General features: G+C 38.8%; 1 pseudogene; it reads right to left on the bottom strand.

Annotated features, from left to right (window-relative positions):
• Nucleotides 1-3,072: 3,072 nt before the first annotated feature.
• On the bottom strand, nt 3,073-4,552 carry LOC145011617 (putative aspartic proteinase GIP2 pseudogene; annotated as a pseudogene).
• Between the last annotated feature and the right edge of the window lie 1,593 nt (nt 4,553-6,145).

Here is a 6,145-nt window from a genome sequence, read left to right as displayed (position 1 = left end):
AATCCCTCAAACCAAGGCTCTGATACCAAATTGTAACGACCCAATTTTCAAGGCCAAAAATTTCATTTTTGAATTAACGCATTTAGCAAACATTTTACCAAAACATTGTCAATAAAACATTCATTACAAAATCATAATATTGTATTTCAAACCATAACATCATAAGTATTGAAAATCATAGTACAGTCCCAAAAACTTCTTGCGGAAACATGTGTGTGTGTGTGATGCGCTGCTACACCGCCGACTCTTTCCCCTTCGACGAAGAGGTACCTGAAACCAAAACCAAAACTATAAGCACGAAGCTTAGTGAGTTCCCCCATCATACCACATACCATACAATATCGTCGGTATCTTTCAACTGGTAACCTTCATCGGTATCTTTCAACCAGTAACCTTCATCGGTATCTTTCAACCGATAATCATCATCGGTATCTTTCAACCGGTAATCGGGGACTATTTTACCCCTACTACTAGCATGCAATCAACAAATATAAGCATACAGTCAGGCATATCCGGGTACTGACTTACCCTTGGGTCCTAAGGACCGCTGTCAAGGAAACTAATCCCTACCATACACATAACATACTACTCAGATAAACCTCATAACCAACACCTAACCAGACCAAGATAATTATCACAAAGACCATTATCTTCTAAATACCCCTTTTTGGTGGGTCGGCATTGTGGCCTTAGACCCACCTCTACTGGAAGGTAACTCACCTCAGACTGCTGAAGTCCTGAAGACTCAACCCCACATAGCAGAAGTCCCGCAGATTAAACCCCAGCTGCTGGATGACAGATTCCCAATATGTTAATATCAAAACATCACCCAATTAGCGATTAGGTTCCACTACATAACCAAATACATACTTTGGGTACTTACTATATTACCCCCAGCTTCGCTTATTCAAGCCCAAGGCCCAATTCATAGGCCCAAATTCGAATAGGACTCAAAGTCCAACATACGGCCCAATTTTCCAAATTGGGCCCAAACCCCTTACGTGACTTTATTCTAACATCACATATAATCATTAAGGCCTAAACTATGGACCATCTATGGCCCAATTTTCCAAATTGGGCCTAACTCCTCAAAGCCCATTAATTATTCTAGTCCAATTGCTTGACTTTCGATGGTCCAATAATCTAATCATCAAGGCTCAACAATAAACCCAAGTGAAATTAGGGTTTCACGTAAAAAGATGATTAGGGTTAAGTGTTTCTCACTTAACCCATTAGGGACTTAATCCATTAAGTCTGATATTGCTTATATTAATTTTTGCGAATGATTATTATATAATATTACAAATTATTAAAAAAAATCCCGAATGTTTCGATTAGTTCCCCCAAATTAGGGTTTCATTGCATTAGGGTTTTCCAAACCCTAATTAGGGTTTCCAACCCAAAGACTAGCCCATTTATTAACTTGTTGGGCTTCTGGGCCATTTAGGGCTTTATTGGGCCTATCAAGCCCACTAGAATGTCATCAAGCCCATTAGGGTTTTATTGGGTCCAATAGAGTCCATTAAGCTTCATTGGGCCCATATAAGATTCTTTGGGCCCATTAGGGTTTCAAGCACCCTAAACGAATCGCCTCAACAAGACAAGCACAACGCCACCCGACCCGGTGGTCGGTGGTGTTTTGATTTTTCCTTTCATTATTCCAATTGTAAATTACACATTACAATGATAATACTCAAAATAAACACACACACATACTAAACAAATATCACACACCACCACCTTATGGTAGCCGGGTACGGCAGATGGTGGCAACCACCTTGGTTGGCGACCATGGTGGGTATCTCTTCCATTTTCCGGCAATCAACAACCCCACACGACACCCACTCCATTGCAGCAATAAACAATAGACACACAAGGACTCGAAACAGATACACCACGACCCACCTAGAGGTTCATGGTGGTGGCAGGAGCACGAGTGAATCAACACCAAACTGGTCGCCAGCATAGGCGGCGGCTTCACCTTCAACAATTAGGAACAGCGGCGACAACCCTTCAGTCTCTTGGGGCGGCGGTGGTTGACACGGAAAGGTGGAAACAGCACACATGGCTTGCTAGAAGTGAACCCAACCACCCCATATGGTGGCATCCGGCGGCTGGAGAGTAACCGGAGCGTCGAATCGCTTGGAGCTACGACGACAGAAGAAGGAGGCGTCGTACGAGCCCCAGACGGCGACTGAAGTAGCAACAACTCCGGACAGCAGCATGGATGTCGGCTGTCGTCCAAAACCTCACCATATCGGAGAAAGAGGGGGAGGAGTTAGGTGGTAATGGCGCCAGAGACGAAGAACGAGGATGGTTGTCTACAAATTTTAGGTTTAGGGTTTGAAACGGGAGTTTATGATGTATATATACTCGGCTTAAGCAAGGGTGACGGGAGTTGTCCCGTGTTTATATTTAACTTTGCCCTTTAAACCATTCTAGTCCCTCCCCATAAGATCTTATCAAATGTAATCCTAATTTTACCCTTTCTACCCTAACTTTGGAAATCTTCTTCATTAAATCCTTTACATCTTAGGTACAAAATTTACCAGACAGCACCCAATATCTTAGTTATGACATATTCAGCCTTTCCACATCATTTTGTTTTAAATTAATTCCAAATAATTACCACGGAGTCCCTGCCTTCATAAATAATTATAAACGGTGTCCAGAGCTTACACTTTTAACCCTCAACTTCCAAATTATGACAAATAGCTCATCGTAACCAACACCCTACTACAAAATTATTGATTTTAGGGCTACTATATCTTCATAAATTTATTTATTTAATAAATAAACAGGATGTTACAAACATATTTTGACCTACAAACCCGTCAACCCGTGACACGACAATCTGAACATGATACGATTGTCAGGCGTATCTAAAACGATATTTTATATATTTTTTTTATCTGTCAAGTGGAAATGGAAATGTATAATTCAATTTTTTATTAAATTTTTTTTGTCAAAGTGGATATGGAAAAATATGATCCGGTTTTCTTTATGCGAAAGATTCTCCTTTCACTTTTTGCTACATTTCCCATGTTCTTCCATAAATGAATAGACAACATCTTCCACCAAAACGTGATTCTTGGAATATAAAAGAAAGCAGATCATACAATATCGAACTGAAATTAAGACCAGGCCGATCTTTAGCTTCAAAACATTACAAGGGAAACAGAAATGGGGAACAAAACAAAAACAAATCTCAAGTTACACAGGGAATTAATTAATATACCCGGCTTTGAGAACAGCTCGTGTTCTGGAGCAGTAGAGACGACGAAAGTCCCAGCTTTGATGCAGTTAGATCGAACTCTAGAATATAATTCTCTAACTGATGCCCACCTAACACAATAGACGTTGTTGGCTGAACTCCTCCATCAATAAATGCAAGACATATTACATTCTTCTTCGCTTCCACCATTGAGTTTGCACCATACAATCTCATCCGTACAGTACTCCCTTCCAAAACCAGGTCGATATTTGGAACTGCTGGTCCAGTTATCGTATTGGCAACAGTCTTTGAGTCAAAGCACGCCCCAAAAGGTGCGACAGATTGTACCCTTTTGATTTTATTCAATGATGCTTCCTTGATGAAATCTTTAACAAGGCTTTTATAAATGGAAGAGTGCAAAATCGTATAAGGTACTGTAGTACTAATCTTTGTTCCCCCAACACCATTTTTATCAAAAGATAGCAGAGCTGGACTAAAAGCGACATGTTTACCGCTGATTTCAATGCTTTTGAGATTGATGAAATACTGGTTGGAAAGTTGTCCGTCAGATTGAAAACGGGGAGTGCCAGTTGGATTGACAACAAGCGGGGTGGATACTAGTGACAGAGATTGATCTTCGATACTAGGAAGCATGTAATATGGACCTCCACCAATGAATATATCTCCTAATCCAAGAGCATTTGATGAAGGTAAACAGAGAGCAAACTTTTTAGCTAACTTGAAAGCAGATGAAATTTGTGATGGCAATGAGATTTCGGTTCTTGCGAAGCCAACCAATCCTTTAGTATGGTCACCAGGTAAGCGCTCTGCGGTTACAGAATCTGCACAAGCGAATTGGAATTTGGGTACCTCGTAATCAAACCAAACATACGCACCTTCTATGGCATATACCCTCATTGTATCTTCACCAAGTTCTTGAACCGATGAGTAATCTCGAGCAGGGTTGTATACGAAGACTCCACAGGTGTTGTTGGAGCATCCTGGTTTAGGAGTCGAGTTGCATCCTATACATGATAGCCCCTTCGCCTTCTTACATCTGTTTGAACCACATGATGCTCGCTTATATGAAGACGAGATATAGCTTGTACAGTCAAACCAAACAGATGGTGCTCCAAGATCAATCAATGCATCGATTATGGTAGGTGAATCAGGGTATCCAGAATCATATGAGACGTAGTACTGGAGAGTTGTTTCGTTTTTTCTAATCGAAAAGTGCATTACTTTTGGTTTTGGCAGTTTGGGAGGACCTGAAGCGGCGTAAGAGAAGCTTAAAAGAGAAAAGATGAAGAGAGTGGTAAGTGTTTGAGAAAATGCCATTGTGGTTGTATTTGTGAATTGGTTGATAGGAATGGCTTTCTTTTATAGTACTCTTGATGCCTACGAGGACATTTGTAAACTTGGTGTGTCTAGCTGGCGGATGCAAAAATTGATTATATAAAAAGTATAACTTTTATATAAATCCATATGGTTCTTAAATTAATTAACACCCATTCATAATTCTATCACATTCATTTGTCACAAATGTCATCATCGACTTTTAACTTTATTAACATATTATAATGGTTATTGATTATAGAAAATGCGAACGACAAAACAAGTAATGCATATTAAGTTTTTTTTTCTGCAAATAGAAAAAAAAATAGCATGCTCCATTGACTAATTTCGCAGCCAGTTTCCAAAAATAGAAAGAGACCACCACCAAGTACAGGTAACTCCATCTCTCTCCCTCTCTTATCATTCTTCTTTTGCCACCACCGAACCTTCAAACTAGGGATGCTATTCGGGTCGCAAACGGACCGAACCGACCCGAAACCGAATAACGTGAAAACCAAATAACGGTAATTGCATGATCCGGAAACCGAAATGATTAACCAATACGGGTTTGGTTCAGTTCAAGTATTAATCGGTTCGGTTCAGTTCGGTCATTACCGGAATTACATGTATATGATGATTAAAGACCTAATATAACCGAAAAAATCAAATAAACCGTATTAAGATTCTCTAACCCGAATAATAGATTAATAATGCAGTTTTATAGACCAACATATAACATTCAAAGACTAACATAACACAATAATATATTGAAATAATAACATTTACATAATAGATTAACATAATGAAAATTAATTTCTTACTTGAGTTTCTTGAGTTGGCGTCTAATTTTTCATGACTAGATAAAGTAGAATTTGTGAATCCTTACAGACAATTGAAATGGTCGATTTTTAAAAAGTCTGAAAACAAAAGAATGATCGACAGAAGTGATTTCGAATTTGCAAATAGTTAAGAAAATTGGTTAATTTTGAAACGACAACAACGAGTGTAAGTGTGATAAACGACGAAGACAGAAGTGTGAATCGTGATTCTGATTTCTATAGATAAGGAAAGGGGACAATAAATGCTTAATTGGGTCGGCTATTTAGAACCAAATAACCCGATAACCAAATAAACATAATATGTATACTCGAAAACTGAATCGAATGGTTTATTTGGGTCTAATTTGGTTTGGTTTGGTTTGGTTCGAGTTTTAGGGCCAAATTCTCATCCCTACTTGAAACCATCGCAAAGATTAAATGAGGAACAATGTCATCAAAATCGATTTAGCCCATTTTAAACAAAATCTCCGATTTCTGAATTTTATTTGAGAACAATATCCAAACTTTTGAAATAAAATCACCCAAAAATATCAAGATCCAAACGTCCACGTCATATTCCTGAGTAAATGCTCATTAAATCTACATATGTCCCGTCCCTCAAATTCAAGAAGAGAGAACAACACCTGATAGCGTTGGACTAGAAACACTTTGTTCCTTCTCTTTACTTAGCATCAATGTTTTATCCTTACAGTATGTATGTGTGTCATCATCCCTATGGATATGAAATGTGATGATTTTAGTACTTCAGAAGTTTCTT

This window comes from Lactuca saligna, chromosome 8, assembly GCF_052625555.1.
Source record: "Lactuca saligna cultivar CGN05327 chromosome 8, ASM5262555v1, whole genome shotgun sequence".
Lineage (NCBI taxonomy): Eukaryota > Viridiplantae > Streptophyta > Magnoliopsida > Asterales > Asteraceae > Lactuca > Lactuca saligna.
Note: the sequence above shows the minus strand (reverse complement) of the source record. Positions and strands in the feature narration are given on the sequence as shown.